Source organism: Ciconia boyciana, chromosome 3 (assembly GCF_034638445.1).
Source record: "Ciconia boyciana chromosome 3, ASM3463844v1, whole genome shotgun sequence".
NCBI lineage: Eukaryota > Metazoa > Chordata > Aves > Ciconiiformes > Ciconiidae > Ciconia > Ciconia boyciana.
Genome location: NC_132936.1, coordinates 21936362 through 21954383, shown reverse-complemented (window position 1 = coordinate 21954383; position 18022 = coordinate 21936362).

The following is an 18022-nucleotide window of genomic DNA, read 5'->3' as shown; positions in this document are numbered from 1 at the left end:
TTACTCCCTTTTTTTCTTTTTAAATTCAGACATATAGAACACTGTGACTGTGCAACAAGATCAAACGAGTTTTAAGCTTTATCACTTCTTGTTGCTAAAATCACGTAAGCATTCTAGCACTGCAGAACCTCTGACTTCTTACTCCTACAGCTAATTCCTTTGGTTTGTCAGGGAAATAGTGAATAACATACATCTGATTTAGGGACAACAGCCATTTTTTTAAAATTAATTTTTCTGGAAGCAGACAGTTTCATATTGTTTTGTGACTTATCTATATAGTTATGTAGCATGCCTAGTATGCTGGAATACCTTACTCAGCTGGTTAGGCATTATATTTATATTGTTTCAGCATTAACAGATACATAGCAGTAACCAAATACATAATTTTCAGAGCTTAATCTGGCAAGCGTCTTAAAAAGTTTTGTGTTAACTTTATAAACATCATCTTAATGATAGAGTCATCTCACGTAACATTCAGTTATTGATTGCATCTCAATCAGTAGTCTAGTTTTCTTCTGTTGTCAGCAGGAAGATGTCATTTCCAGAGGCTTACATTGCATTCTCTGTGTGTTATGAATGTCAGTACTGCTTCCAGCAGCTGTCTCCACTGATACTAAAGGAGCCTATGCTGCATTTATTTCTATTATACAAACAACAGAACCCCTAATTAATTATGTCTTTCAAGAGCTTGTTTACTTCCTGCTTTAATGAAAACTATAATGTAGGTAAAGCCATCTGAAATAAAGTGTTTTCCCCTGTTAGGTTCTACAAATTCTCCACTAATGCACAGAGCAAAACATATAGTCATCAGCCCCTTCCTGTTTGTTGCCAGTGATCCAAGATGCCCATTTTATCCACTCTTTATTCAGGTTTTTATTCAGGTTTGGACTGTACAAGTTAATCTAGAAAAGTAACAATTTTAATTGGCTCATTGCAGGTCCTTCCAACAGTGCTACTTCCCACATATCAGATTTCCTCACTGCTCCTGTCTCAGAGTCTTACTCTCCCAGCCTCTTCTGACTATTACTCCTAACTAGACCCAGCTTATCTCGCATATTTACAAGGACTTTCCCAACTTGTTTCTGCCTTTCATTTGTCTTTCCTTCAAGATAAAGCCTAAGATCATTCTTTCCCAAGCCCGTTAGATCCTCATCTTTTTCTCAGGCTTCCACAGAGGAAGATGCCTACAGGGCTTGCTTTCCTAGGAACTCTTTGTCACTGGGAAGCAGAAAATCTAATCCAGACCTGTTTGCCTACTAACAGTCTGTTTATCCTGGATTCCTAGATGCATTTTCCAAAACACCTTGAGTCAAACCTGTGACAAACTGTCTGTCTTCCACTGGAGAAGACTGTTAATTTCTAGATATCTTAAAAGGAAGTTTGTTTGGTAGAAATGCTATCCTTTTGTTGTTTGTGGCAATTTTGATATTACCTAAGAAAGCTACTGTTGTCTTTCAGTGAAAATGAGGTACATTTGTTTCAGCAAAACCTGCAGAAGAAACAAGCATAAAGAGAAAACATTGACTTGAGAAGTTGCAAGGACTGTAATATTTAGAACTGTAGTAAATCAAGTAACTTGGATTTGTAGGTAAGGTTTGACGTGAAACTATTGATTTGAAAATGTTGAACTATCATCTATTTCCAGTCATTCTTACTACTACATTATTTTTTCCATCCCTCTGTTCATATTCCTGATCTTCTTGTTCTTTGATTTTTCTGCTTTTACTGTCCTCCCACTTCAGTATTATCTGGTTGCTTCTCTAGAGAGAATCATTAGCTCAGCTAAAAGCTGCCAATTTGTGCAGTAAATTATTGGTTATATTCTGTAGTCTGAGTTGGACAAGAAGTTGCTACCAAAAAAATGCAAGAACAAGTTTCTAAATTTGTGTTAATGGCCATAGAGACACAGCCTGCCATGAAGCTGTGCTATGTGTCTGTGCATAAGAATATGGCCCTGTGAATCCACAAATGATATTTTTTCACCATATCATTTACTCTGTTTTATAATAGCAAGTAGAGATATTAAATGAAATCACATCTAACATAACACTTCCCACACACCACATACTACCTCTCAGTCTGGCACAGAATAGATTTTTTAATATTCCTTAATGAATCAATGCAGTAACAGTGTCCCTATCCTTCTGAATACATTTAAGTTAAATTTTGTGAGATACATAGATACTACAAATGCTATATTCTCCACATCTACCATATTTTTGTTACATATACATAAAGTTATACATGATTTTTTTTCTTTTAGTAACTGATGGCAATCTGGGTTATTTCACTTGCTATCCAAATACTATGGTTAGGTGCCAGACTATGGAATGAATGTGCAGAGTTTTCATTACCTTGTAGGTATGCAGTCAATCATAGAGTGACTTTTTATTTTCACAAAAATTCCTAGTGAAATACCAGACAACAGAGATACAAAAAATAATCTTCCTGTGCCTTGTAGCTGATCCAAAACTGTAGAAATGTGGAAAGCAGACAGACAGAGAAGGGAAAGGGTAGAGATTAATGAGATACCACATTGTGACTTTAAAGAGGCCCATTGTACCATACAATTTTGATTTCATATTTCAGTCTTACGGATGCCAATTTTGTGATAGTGTAACTCCAATGATGTGCTCATTCAAATTAGTGTAAATAACATTGAAAGCGCATTTCTTGTCAAGATTATGTTCTTGTACTAGCCCATGGTTCTGTTTAGTACTTTTTCATTATCAGTCTTTTATGCTAGATTGAATATGCCCATTGATTTTTTTTTAATACATCTGAGTCTTAACAGATCACAATGTATGTATGCTCATTATCACTTTTCATGGGTAATAAACACCTGTGTGGCAGGACATGTTCTTTAACAGATGACTAAAACCCAGCTGAATGCTGTCTTTGGAGTCCATGCTTTTGCTTTACATATGCCATAAAAAAATTTCTGTAATTAAAGACAAAAAAATGATATAGCAAAATATTAATTGAGGTAGTAGAAATTATTTCTAACAAGAGTCTCACAGAATACATTAAAAATAATTTTTAAGCTTAATTATCTTAGTACCTCTGCAAAGATGGCTATTTATCTGAAGGTGGTCCATAATTAATGACACCATTGATGTTTTCAAATTCCATAGTTTCTCATTCCATATCACAAGCAAGTTTATGCTTTCTGTACCATAAGTCTTTTCTGTATGGATTATACAGTTAAAAGGAAAAGCACTAAACAGGAAGAAATAGCTGGTGTACATAATTTTAATGTTTATTTTCATAGAAACCAGTTAGAAACTAAGCAGAAGGAAAAACATAAGCCAAGATACAGGAACATGTGACTGCCTGTAAGCCCATACCAACAGTTTAAAACACCTCTTTGTAGCACAAAATATAGTTCAACATTCTGTTTTGTGTGGAAATATCTTAGATTCTGTGAATGGATATGATCACCTTCTCAAATGTTAAAACAAAACAAACAAACAAAAAAACCCACTCCCCATCCCCCATTTTTTTCAGCCAAAGGACCTTAGGTTGGTTTGCTGGTTCGTTTGCCCCAAACAGGAGGGTGACAACCGGGGAACAGCATGAGGAAAATACAAGCTTTCCAGGAAGATCCATCACAAACAGTAATATCTCTTTTGAACAAATTAAAGAGAGAAAAAACACTGAAGTGCCTCCAGCACTGTGCCTTAATTCTTAGATACATAAGCAGATACGGTCCCTTATTTTCAAAATGTGAAAAAATGGTCTGACAAATTCCAGTAGATGTAGGGGCTTCAAGCATTTGTCACTACTTTACCATATTTCAAAGCCAGAGAGCTTTTCCAGCTGTTGCTAGTCATTCTTGTCAATGTGATGACCAAAGGCCACTACGTGACATTGCTTTGTCTTTGTGAATTCAAGTGATAGGAGGAATACAAGCTGAATCTTGGAAAGTGTGTCTTAGACACCCTTTTTTTTAACAGAAGGCTAAATAGATTTCATTTTTTGAGTGTATACTTCTGTTGATATTTCAAATATACCTGACCCAAAGTCTTTCACATAGTGATGAGTTGTAAGAATTCTTTTAAATTTACATAGTAGGATTAGGATTGGAAGTACAAGCTGTTTTCATCCAGTTGAATCTCAGAATCAGTTATCAGCTCTGTACTTAAATGGACTTAATTCACAGCAAGAGACTGCTTGTGGCATATATTGTAAAGTAATGATTTTTCTTGTTATACCTTTTATTCTTGAGGTAATAAAGCACTTATGAAGGTATTCGATTTACTGATAGGGAAGCTAGTCCATTATACAGTTGATTTTAATGAAAAATACATTCCTTTCTGATTGATAGTGTTCTCAGAGAAAAGGCCCGGTCTCAAACCATTGATTTGATCGATGTGAATTACCCAGTTGTGTTGCCTGTCTCTCTTCACTGACTACAGAGGGGGACTACCTAACAATGTTCCTCTAACCGAGGTGTCTCAGATAGGTGGCTTAATTAGAGGAGTAAATCCATGTGAAAATGGTCTCCACAGCAGCTCTCTGAAGATGATTAATGCTTGTTTTGAGTAGCACTTCCAGGTTGACACAAAGATTCGATCTTCATTTTGTTAAATGAACACAGGACAGGATTACTATATTTCAAGCCTTACTAGTGAGGAACACAAAGAGGTTAAGAAACATAAATTGGAGGTTAACCCACATAAAGGGAGTCAATGGAATTCAAGTAAAGTATCCAAAGTTACAGTCCTACTGCTTCCATTCAGCTGTCATTATCTCTGGAGACTCCTATAAGCTCTAAGTCCACCCACTTTTTCAAAATAAATGGACATGTTACCATTTTGCTCCTAGACATGCACAGAAAGACATCAGGCTTGTCATGGTTAAGCAATGCAGTGCTTATCTTTGCCTATCTCGTTTGACGACTTCAGCCCAGTAGCTGAACAAAGGTCTGCTACAAAACTCAGCTTACAAGGCAACAGCAATCATTTAATGATTTCTTTTCACAATTAAGTACTGTAAAAACCTGAAGTGGTGGATGGTCCCAGCTGTAAACTACATACGCTATACACAAAGCAGATGGAAAATGGAAGAAGCAAGTAAAGTGAAGTTTGTTATCCAGTAAATATGTGAATTAAATGCTTTTATCATAGCATTCACTGCAAAATAGCTGGAAGTGGCAGGCTAATGTCCAGTCAGGTTATAAAATGTGTTTGTTTGGTTTTTATTTTCTTTCTGAATAACAAGCTAACAAGCAAAAAAACCCCTTCTTTTTTACTTGTCTCTTCTTTGTATTGTGTCTAATGCAATATTCATTATGGAAAATGCACTCTTGGGAAGAGTTTTGTTATGTTTATTTTAACATTTGGGTGATACAGCTTGCATACTGCAATACTCCCTTTGGGAATTCTCATGTGGTTTTACAGAAAGCTGCTAGTACATCCTGTGTCTATTTTAATAACAGATTACAAAAAGAAAAGAAGAAGAATAAGCAGCTACACCTTTACTTTTTATAGATCTAGACAAAGATTATACTAAGCTGGCTGGTGTGAATCCCATTTCCTGATCATTTTACAGCCTTACAACAAGATGGCCATCAGAAATTTTGAAGCAATGGCTGTCCTGTTGTGCTGGACTTTAAAACAGTACATGGAGATTCACTGCTAGACAATGAGTTGCAGTCAGGTAATAAAAGAACTAAGTGAGATTTTGTAGTTAAAAGAAAGAAGGTGTAAGTATTGGCTGAGGTTTATCACATAGTACCACAGAACAGTTTGGCTTGGAAAGGACCTTCAAAGATCATCTAGTCCAACCCCCTAGAATAAGCAAGGACATCTTTCACTAGATCAGGTTGCTCAAAGCCCCATCCAACCTGACCTTGAACACTTCCAGGGATGGGGGCATCCACAACTTCTCTGGGAAACCTTTTCCAGTGGCTCACCACCCTCATTGTAAAGAATTCCTCCCTTATATCCAGTCTAAATCTACCCTCTTTCAGTTTAAAAACTATGCTTCCTGTCCTATCACTACAGGTCTTGGTAAAAAGTCTCTCTCTATCTATAAACCCCCTTTATATATTGAAAGGCTACAATAAGGTCTCCCTGGAGCCTTCTCTTCCCCAGGCTGAACAACCCCAACTCCCTTAGCCTTTCTTCATAGGGGAGGTGTTCCAGCCCTCCGATTATTTTCCTGGTCCTCCTCTGGACCCACTCTAACAGGTCCATGTCTTTCCTGTTCTGAGGCCCCCAGGGTTGGATGCAGTACTCCAGGTGAGGTCTCATGAGAGCAGAGTAGAGGGGCAGAACCACCTCCCTCAACCTGCTGGCGACGCTTCTTTTGATGCAGCCCAGGATACGACTGGCTTTCTGGGATGCAAGTGCACATTGCGGACTCATATCCAATTTTTCACCCCCTGGCATCCTGAAGTCCTTCTCTGCAGGGCTGCTCTCAATTCATTCATCACCCAGTGATGAATTACTAGGGTTGGGGCAGTGTGGAAAAGGTCTGGTTCAAAATCCATCAGAATAAACACAAACCTTTTTTAGAATTCAAACTTAGCTTTGGAATAGACGCCATCTCTGGACTGTCTATGCCTCAATCTCTTGACTGGTAAATTCACTGTCATAATAAGGGTTTAATAATTTTTACATCAATGCTGTTTAGAGGTGATCAAATTAAACCTGTATACAGAAACTTCCTATAAAGTCTCTACAGCTGAAAATAATAGTGAAAGACTTGAAACCTAAATTAGAATAAAGAATTATTTTGGTCTGATACCTTGATTAAAAATACTTAGTAAACAAAACATTTTGATTTGACAGATTAACATAAAACTACAGCAAATCTCAATTCAGAGAATTTACAGAATAATCAAAGGCTACAAGAATATCTGAATTTAAAAAGGAGTTAGAGGGTTGTTTTTCCTCCACATGCTCTCAATGAGCATGGATGTCAATTACAAAGGTAATGCTGTGATGTTTAAGGCTGAAAGGGTTTTTTGAATACGTACTGCTCAAAACATTATTCTCTAGAAAACAAATTCCTACGTACCCACTGTGTATAACTCAATCAAGTACTTCCTGACAAGGTGCAAAGAGACAATGTTTTGATGTGTCCTCCACTGAAATATATTTTTAAAAGATTTTTTCTCTATTTCTTTTCTCTGGCTTTCTTAGGTTTGATGCTTTATCCTTTGTGAAATGTTCCTGCCTTTCTGATTTCTTTTAAATCCTATAGTTATTCCATGGGTTTGAGATATTTTCTTTTAATCCTTCTTTTATTGTCAATCACACCATGTGGCTTTGATGTGGAAAATACTCATAAGTCACTTAAAACGTGGTCCAATTAGTATCTTCGCTGACCGTGTTTTTGTTTATATATGAGCCATTTTTGGTTCCGTTAGATGTGTTCAGCCTTTCTTTCCAAATTCTTATCTTTCCTAACAATGTTACAAATTCCTCTAATGATGCTGGGTTTTTTCATTGCTGTGAAGTCTTTGTGACTGAAACGTAATTTGTGAAATACATTTGTCTGCCAAAATAACAGCAGACACCTGAATGTATCAAGGGATATATAATAGGATACATGGAACTTTCAACTTTACAACACTGCTTCAATTACCTTAGGTCAGCACTGAACAATTTTTAGCCATTTTTTCATGTCCTAAATTGATGGTCTCAGTTCATTTCTTAGACCACATGTGAGACAGCATTGTGGTACACTTAGTGGTAGGTTCAGCTGAAAAGAATTTGTCACCAATGATAGAAATAAGACCATGTTGTTCACCATTATTGTACAAAGCCACAATGGCTTCACATCTAGAGTACCATGTCTGGTTTTGGACTTTGCAACTCAATACAACTATCTATCTATTTTTTGTGTAAAAGTTTGGTGTGGTAAAAAGCTCTCTTGCAACTGAGTGAAAACATTACATGTACAGACAAACTCTAAAAAAGTAGCCACTAAAGGTTATAAAAAAATCATGAGTATGAGTTTAAATACATATATTAGCCTACACTTAACAAATAGTTAATACAGATATTTTCTGTTTTGTGGAAGTAAGAGGATTCTTCCCAGGAGAATTCATGGTTCATTTGAGTCCCAGTGTAAAGTACCCTAGAACGTTAGTGAAACCAAAGCCATAACAATTTATCTCTGAAAATACATACAGTATCATTTTAATAAGATAACAAATAAGAAAATTATTACCTTGTGCACTGAAGACATATATTATGCCTGCAGGGTCAAAATGAAAATTCTATTGTCCTAACATGCTACCATAAGAATTCCTGGTACTTTAGTTATTACTCTCTTTTTCTTCCAAAAAGTGAAATAGATAGTCAGATCATCTGACTGTACACTATTTTGCTGTATGACAGCCTTTTCCTACTGAATGTATAAAATGCAGAAACAACCTCAGCTATCCTAAGGTATTCAAAAGTGAAACATCTGAATCTCAACTAGGCACCCTTGGTTCCCTTTGTATTCTGAAGCACAATTCATGCTGCATGATCCAGACACATGTCAGGATGAAATGACTTATCCTATGAAGATGCCCATTTTTCTCTACTGACTATAAAGTCTTCATTGTCTAACTGTTAGATGTATAAATTAGAAAATATTAATCTACTCTAACTCATTAGCGTATGTTGTTTGTTGCCATGTTGATAGCTCATTAGTAGACTTTGCATTATGTTGCTTTTTCTGCAGCCAAACAAATCAAAATAAATGGTGATATAACTGCACTGAATTGTGTAAGGTATCTGGTATTTGCCATTTTCTGCATCTCTGCAAGTTGCATCATTTTCTGTCCTCAGGTTACTTTGTCTTCAGAGCGAAAAAAACCCAAACATTATTTGATAGCAGTATCTAGGTATGGCAACCATTTAGCAGGCCATGAGAACAATACTGTTAAGAAAGGAATATAATGTAGAACAACTATGAGGCATTCCTCCTTTTCCTTTCCCCCACTCTCCCCTCAGGTTTTTCATTCAAACTGCCCCTTCATAAATATTTCTCAAATATTTCAAATATTATCTCAAAAATATCTCAAATATTATTCAAAGGAAAAATAATGCATTTTTAAGTCTCTAAAAACAATGTACAATCATTTTTTTCCTCACTGTTCCTTCTGTCCTATATTTGTTACCACTACAAAGCTCTCTGAAATGACTGTCTAAAGAATAAACATTAGGGCTGAAGTGAAATGTTGTCTCTTTGACTATGTTTCAGTCCAAGATGTAACAAGATAAATTGCATCATTGTCATCTTTATCTTACAATATTTAAAATGAGCTTTGAGAGAGTGGAATTTACATTGTGAGAGACACAGGAGGCATGATGGTTTTGAAATACGTAGCTATATTTGTCCTTTTAATGATGTTATGATTTTTACACTTTTACCTTTTATTTCTTTCAGGAAAAGCAATTGACTGCCTGAATTAGTGCATGCAGGGCAGACCCAGTAAAGTTCCTACTGAACTCTATGTCTTTGCTTGCAGAGACAGTGTACCCTACTCTCAAAATTTAAATGCTTTAACATGTCTTTTGCATAGAAGAATCTTCAGTTAACTTGAAATTTGAGCTACAGAGCCTGAGCTCTGACACTCCAAAAATATTGAAGCTGCAAAGTCTCATGCTCTGACTAGGAACTCCTACAAATCCTGCTGTGATAGACCATCCTGGATGCTAAGGGTGTGTAAACAGTCCCTTCCTCCAAACTCTCTCCTACCTGTCTTAGGAAACATTAAAGGAGGTGGCCAGTCTCTCAACTTTGCTTTCAGAGCTCTGCAGATTTTCTTTAAATTTCTCTCTCTATTTAACATCTACTTTCTTCTCTGCCCATTTTACAGCTATGGGTAAAAACTTCACCAAACCTCAGACAAGCCACTGAGATTTTAAAACAAGCAGAAGGTTGCTGTTTAGTTCATTATCACCAGCATAAGCCCTGTGCAGAGAAAACACAAACATGAATTCTATCTCCCTGAATTTCCCAGCAAGCTTGAGGGAAAAAGTGGTATGCTTTCCTGTATCAGCTCATTACCAGTGTTTGTTAAATTTTGCATGCAAAAATATCTATGTAACACTTACTGCTTAGTAAGATACATCTTACAACACAATCATAAAATATTTTAAGAATGCAGACTGTTATCCAGGTGAACCCTTAATATTATCCTTCTCAAACCCTTAATATTATCCTTCTCATAAAAAAGCCTCACAGAAATGCTATTTTTTGAGCATATGTCTTCCAGTTGGGGAAGTATAATCGACCTATTACGCATGTATTAAAGCCATACTTTTGCTACCGACTTCAATGGGATACTAAGTCTATACTGCAATTGTTTACTTTGTTGTTTATGTCTTAGCATTTATTCTCCTCCTTAGGCAGTAAGCATACAATGGAAGGTTATACAGATGTTATTGTACAGTGTTGAAATGCTACGATTTCTAAAATGCATCTTTCATGAAACTGCAAATGACATATTTTCATTAGTTTTAAGAAATGTTTATGCATAAACCTCTACTGAGATTTATATGATTACATGACAACGTCACATATTCCTTCTCTATCCCCCTCTAATTTATACTTTCCTGCCATTTCCTATGTGTATTGGGTGACAGGTTATTTGTAAACATCATATTTATATTACCACCCTCTTTCAGCACTGATAATTTTCACCCAGAAATATTCTCTGTCATAAAACTCCCAATGTAGATATGTTTACACATCAGTGAATTCTAAAAACTTGAGGAAGCTCTCAATTACTATATTATGAAGACACATATTTTATCCTTTTCAAAGATGTTGAAAATAATAATAATACAATAAACAAAACAGAAAATCCTGTATGAATCCAAGTTGTCACTATTTATATATTGTAGTATCCAGTGGCTTAAGAACCAATTATGATAAATGAGGTAAATATACGTATAAAAAAAATCCCAAACAACCTAAAGATCTTAAAATCTGAACAGCTGCATCTAGTGGTTCCTTCAGAAATAACTGTTATTTTAGTTGCTCAGAAACATAATCTAGGCACCAGTTTTAAAATATTTTAATAACTGATTCTTTTATTTTAGGCATCTACTGTAACCTAGGTATAACTGGACCATTTCAGAAGAATTTTAACTCTTAAAAAAAATTCCAAACATAATTTTTGGGGGGAGGCAAAAATTGCTTTAAATAATTTTGAATAATCTAATTCTTGGTTTTATCCTTGTCCATTAAGCACCTCCATGGTACCTTGGAAAAGATACATTCTTTTTAGAGGCAATGGATAGAAGAGCTTAATAATACAGATTATAACATCTACCACTCTGATCTCTCTCATTCGCAAAACAGCAACAACAACAAACAAGCAATCAACAATTTTTAAAGACTTCACAGACACCCAAAGACTTTGCATATTTCAAAATAATTCATCTTTCTTTCAGAAAATTAGTGACAATTCCCAGAAAATTTGCTTCACAGCTTGAGTCTGCATAACGGACAGTGTAAATCCTTGAGTGCTCTTTTGAAACTATGAGTTGTATTATTCCAGTTTTCAAAGTTTCTTTTGATTTAAATGGGCTGGTAGTAATCATAGCTCACCTGACTTTCATGTAGCTATACACAGTATTTCTTTGCTGGAAGATAAAAACATCTCTGTGGGAGCTTCTACATTTACTTTCTATGTAAATTATAATCATTTTATACAATAAAGTGCAGGCATACAGATACTTCCGGTCTTGGGTGCATATTCCCAATGTGGAAAGTTCAGAAAGGGGATAGTCATCCTTGGGGTAATAGTATTTACATCAGTGATTCTTTTTATGGCTTTCTGAAGAAAAGGAATTCAGTGTTACCAGTACTGGGTTGCTCATAATATTATTGAAAATAATTGCATAGTAAATAAATAGTAAAGGTGTTACATTTCTCCATATTCCATTTTGTTTCTTCTTGCTATTCTATGTCATGTGTTATGCAGAAGATGCAAATCAGCACTGGGAAAATGGTAACAGCAATTTCATTTGTTATTATACATAGTATATTTACAGTAATATGTTTTGAATGTGACTATAATAGAATTTCAGATATAGTTAATTTCATACTAAAAGAATAGCAGTGTTAAGGATTCTTTTTTTCTTGCTCAAGTTAAAATCCTAATTACATTTACACTGTGAACTTTGGGAGCTGTCTTATAGTGCTATAAAAGGAAAACAATGAATTTGTACTCTATTGTGAGTTACACTTCATGCGTCCTTAATAGTGAAATCAATGGAATATGGGCAGGGTCATTTTCCAGCAACAAATGAGTGTTCTAGAAACAGAAAGATAAGACTCTGGAATGGAATCTATAAATGGAAGCTATAAAATGCAGTAAGATTTTGAATTTGCATTTCCCTGAAAATGTCTACCTATTTCATATACATGCATAAACATATTTTATTTGCTTTCACAGGACTAACAGTCTGCCTCTTTCAGACATCATGATAATTCATCTAGATTTGAGCTTCTACGCAACATTCTCTTAAAATATTTAAAAGTGGATTCAGAGACTTAGATTCAACTCACTATTCTACAGTGAAGTCTTTTTAGATGGGAAAGCTAAGAAAAATTTATCACATATTCTACCATAGCTTCTTTATGTGGAGAAATAACTGGCAGCTTTCTTAACTGTTCAGTTCTTTATACAGTAATTCAGACAGATTTGCTATTTCACTCTGTACATTTTTATTTTAAGTAAGCCAGTTTAACATGCTTCAGCTGAAAGTGAAAATGCCTATACATCATATTAAAAAATATTAAATATTATTTTCTGTACGTAACTGTCTCTTTTCCTTCTGTTAAGGGTAGATAATCTGCAAGTAATCTGTGTTGCACAGCCTGGCTGTGAAGGTACATAAGCAGAACGACTAAAGCATCAATAAACTCATATCAGCAAAGAGGCAAGAAGACTCTGCTGGCCAAAGAGCAAATACTTCAACAAAAAAAGTATCTGATGTTGTAGGAGCATAAAATATGTAAAACAATGCATTAAGCTTGTCCATCTCTCTTATGATCACTGCCTAACTGCTGTGCAAAATTTTTGTGGTGCTGTATTGCCTAGAGACAAGACAGTTTTTATATTGTATCAGCATAATACTATTTACTTTATGCCTACATGCAGCAACATACAGATGCTGCCTTTCAGGGTTATTAGTCTAATTCTCCTCCACAGCAATAGCACCAGCATAAAAACCCCATGCACCTAATCTTCTCCTTTACATGAGCAGCATGTGTTACAGAAGCAACTTGATTCAACTATAGGCTCTGACTCTTCTGGCCTTTAAGCTGTTGCAAAGCAAAAAGGTGAGACATGCATGAGCTCCTGTTGTGGTTTAACCCCAGCCAGCAACTAAGCACCACACAGCCGCTCACTCGCTCCCCTCCCCCAGCAGGATGGGGGGAAGAGAATTGGAAGGGTAAAAGTGAGAAAACTCGTGGGTTGAGATAAGAACACTTTAATAATTAAAATAAAATTAAATTAAAATAATATTATTAATAATAATAATAGTAATGAAAAGGAAAATAACAGAGAAAGAGAAATAAAACCCAAGAAAGACAAGTGATGCAAATGAAAACAATTGCTTACCACCAACCAACCAATGCCCAGCCAGTCCCCGAGCAGTGGTCCCCCTCGCCAACCTCCCCCCTAGTTTTATTGCTGAGCACGATGTCATATGGTGTGGAATATCCCTTTGGGCAGTTGGGGTCAGCTGTCCCAGCCGTGTCCCCTCCCAACTCCTTGTGCACCCCCAGCCTACTCACTGGTGGGGTGGGGTGAGGAGCAGAAAAGGCCTTGACTCTGTGTAAGCACTAAATCATCCCTGTGTTATCAACACTGTTTCCAGCATAAATCCAAACCATATCCCCCTACTAGCTACTATGAAGAAAATTAACTCTACCCCAGCCAAAACCAGCACAGCTCCCTTCCACCTCCCTCAGTAGTTTACAAAAAGGCCAGGCACAGGAAATTAGCGTTATGGCCAGTTAAAGAAAGGACTGTGACTTCTGAACCTCTCCCTTCTCTGCTCTCCCTTTTGGAATAGAGGGAATCTTCAATGTGTGTAATTTACCACTAGCATCTGACATTCCACCTTCCTTTCAGGATACTAACATGGCTAATGAAGCTTTTCTGTAGGAATAATTCTTCCTGTGCCTTTTACTGGGCAGATGTTTTGGGCACAGAATCAGGGCCAATGGAGTTTTTTGTGCAATCTCTGAGCAATTCAGTGTTCACAGTTCCACACTGGTTGTTTTTCTAAGACATCTCAGAGATTTTAAGACTGTCTCCAGTTTGGCTTTTTTAAAGTTCTTGAATTTTACTGATGAAAAGTATCATACAAATTATAATAAATGTTGTTTTTCCAACAGATCAAGCTGGCAAAAGGCAAATTTGTTCCAGTGAAACCAAAGAGAAAGGTACATACTGGTGTTATGAAGGTCATTTTCAACACTGAGTCTGGTGATAGCAGCTGAAATGCTCAGCTCCTCTCTGCCAGGAGCAGAGCTTGAAATCTCTTAAGGACTTTCAGTTTCTTCAGCAGCCCATCATGGAGGAGTTCACCAGGTGCTGGAAATCTGCTACATTCTCCACATCACTATGGGGCTGAGGAACTAAGTTGGCAAGAGAAAGGGAATTTATCTAATATATAATTAAAATAGTCATTTGGGCTAATCTTTTGGATAAGTTGCAAAGTTGCAATTTTCTCATTAGCAAATGTATGTAGATATTTTTCAATGCCATATCAATAGTGTTAAGCAACTGAAAAGCTTGAATCTTCTTTGACTGAGTAAACACCTTTGCCTGTACACCCAGGATGTAACTGTTATGCCAGAAGGTACAATTCTTCCAGAAAGTGTGTTAATGGATGTATCCAAATCTCACATACAGAAGTGTTTTTCCTCTGCTTTTATACTAAATTAGGAAGCAATTAAATGAATTTTTATTTAATCATAGCTGGAACAATAGGATCCTCTTCCCAAGGTACAGACCACTGTGGCAATGTCTGAATGGAAGCTCAGCCATGTAGTCTGAAAGGTTTCCTCTGAGACTTTTTGCAATTGTGATGGCTTTGGCATTGTTTTGATTACAGTTGACTATCTGAATATATGTGGGATGAACCAGAAAGCAAGCTGACAGTCAGATAAGCAGCGTGAGTTTGGTCTTGGGAGAAATAAAGTTCCTTTAAGCACAAGACTGTTTGGAAAGACAGCTTTAATTTCTAAACAAGGAAACTTTTGGGTTTTCTTTTTCCTTGAAAAGTATGTGTTATAAACTCCCTAAGAGCTTCCCTATTCTTCTACACTAGAAAGCTATGCTAGAAAGCTTTTCTGCTTATACTTGCTAGCAGAAGACACTCCTTCCTCCTCAGCCTCTCTGTCAGTGGCTCTCTAAGCACGTCATTTGGTTAACTGGACGGGCATAAAGTTTCTCATTGGATACCCTGAAAATAATCCATGTGGATCCTAGCCACTGAAAAAGTGCTCCAAAAGCCTACTTAGAACAAGATTATCACTTGTATGAAATGAAAGGCCCATTTGATATGTTTATCCATAGGTACTTTGTGATCACCTTTTTACAAATTGGGTTAAAATGAAAAAAAAATGAAAGCATTTATTCACAAAATATATAACATAACACGGCTTTCAAGGACACAGGTGACAAGCAAGAGAGTAACCATGCTTAATTTACTTTACCAAAGGTCAGTTCCAAGAGGCATTCCCTCAATCCCATTTTCTGACAACTGGTAACAATATCCCGGCTCAGGTCCTAGTTCATATTCTACACACACACTGCAGAGAACCTTCAGCTAAGGGAGGATGTTATGTTTTGGTGGTCACTCCTCTCTTTTCTTGGGGTTCATTAAAATTCAACTTTTCTTTTTCCCTTTTAGGCCTTAACTTACACACGAGGCTGTTTGGATCCTCTCTTTGTGGACTTCTTCAGAAGTTCTAATGACACATTGGGAGGCAGGTTAGAATATTTTGCATGCTTATTTGAGCTATTGACAAATCACTACCATAAAGAGAAAAATCATGGAAGAGTAGAATGTCTTTTCCCAGTCAGTAAGATAATGTGTAAATAACAGTGTAAAGTCTTCAACATAAATTGTAAATTGAGAACCATGATTTCTGCAAGTATAAAATGGAATGACTTCCTGTGATCTTTACTTTCACTTTGGAGTGAGAATAGACTTATATCGGCTGATGGAATCTCCAATTGCACTTTGAGATCTGTCATAACTATCAGGAAAACAGAAATCTTCAAATAAATTCTATTTAAATAACTGTTGTTGCACCAATAGATTCTCTTGCTATTAAAAATTATGTAGCAAGACCTTGAGCATTGTCCAAGTCCTTGGAGTTAAGCAATAGAGTGCCCTGGGTCAGCATTTGTGGAGTGATCCTCTGTACTTAAAGAATAAAGAAGAAATAGCATTAGTAAAGCAGTTTAAAAGGATGTTATTAAAGCCGGTTGGAAAAACACCGTAGAGACAAGATTAAGTGTGAGTTGGATGAGCTGGCAACTGAAACATTCACTATGCCCCTTTTTCTTTCACTTAGGCACTGTCTCCATGCCATTCCACCCTACAACTGCCTTTCAGCCAATTTACACAACCAAGTCAAAGCCAAATAATGTTTTTATTTAAATAGCAGATTACTTAGGGAAGAATTTTCTCCTGAAGTAAAGCAAGTGCTTTTAGATTTATAAGATAGCTGGGTTTTACTTCAGAATTCTATAGTGGTTGATCTACTTGCATAAGTGACATGATCTTTTAATTAGGTTTTCAGTAAAAGACAACAAAAGGCTCAGACATATTTCTGCTGCCTCATAAGCAAACATTTGTTTGCTTTCGGACAGGGATGTTGTTGCAATCAGTTGCACCCAGATGGAAGACAAGAAACAAAGAACTGTGAATTACTCTGAGTATGCAGTGCTCAGCATAAGAAATTTCTGTAAGGCTCTCTTGCTGGATGCTGATTGCTTATGCTTTCTGCTGTACAAACACAAGACCGGAAACATCTGCTACTGTTTCAGACCTTTTGCTCATGTACATACCACTGACGTGGTTCATATTTGTAATGTTTGCACAATTGATGGAAGGAGGCACTACTCAAGTTCATAAATATAAACAGGGAAGACAGAATTTCAGGTTAGCCATGATACTTGATAAGAGGCATCAGCTTTGTGAAATCAAAATTTGTGAGAATAAATTAACTAACAATTTCTGTGTTTAGACTTATTCATTGATTCATTCACTTTTATCTGTTTGGTCTGTTTTCACTGTGAGGGCTTGAGACAAACATATTCATTGCTTTCCAGACAGGACTCATGTTCACTAATTTTGGCTTTATAAAATACGAATGGTTAGTTGAAGATAATTGTTTACACCTCTGTTGTAAGTAGAGGAGACAGATAACTCTAGAGGGTGGTTTAGCCCACTCCAGGTGTAAATTTATCTTGGGATGGAGTGGACTGTCCTCAGAATATGTCTCTGTCTCTCCTTTGATTAGAAAGGTAGTATAGTTCATCAACTTGGTTGCCTAACATGGAGACAGTACATCTGGATAAGATAAATACTATCCTCTCTCTCTCTGAGATCAATCACTATGGAACATTCTTCCTGCTTATGTCCTGGTAGATCAGTTCTGATTAGTAATTAGGGTGCAGGTGCAAGATCATGCTTCCCATTTTTTTTCCTACTTGTTTCTTCTGACACTTTTTTCTTTCATCCAACCAGATCAAAGCAGATGAAGGTTTCTTCCAGGAATTGAACTTCACATGTCTACTTAAGAAGGTAAGGCTTGTGTTTTGCTTCAGGATCTGCTATCAGCTCACAAATTGCTTCTCCTTCCCTATTGAATTTCATGTCTGTAGTTACAGGTTTATTTTAGATGTTTTGTGAAACATGCATTAGAAACCATTACTATACAAATATATAAACAAAAACCCACATAAGGAATTTAAAAGACTTTAGATAAAATAATATTTGCACAATTTTGCAGGTTAATCTGCTGATTT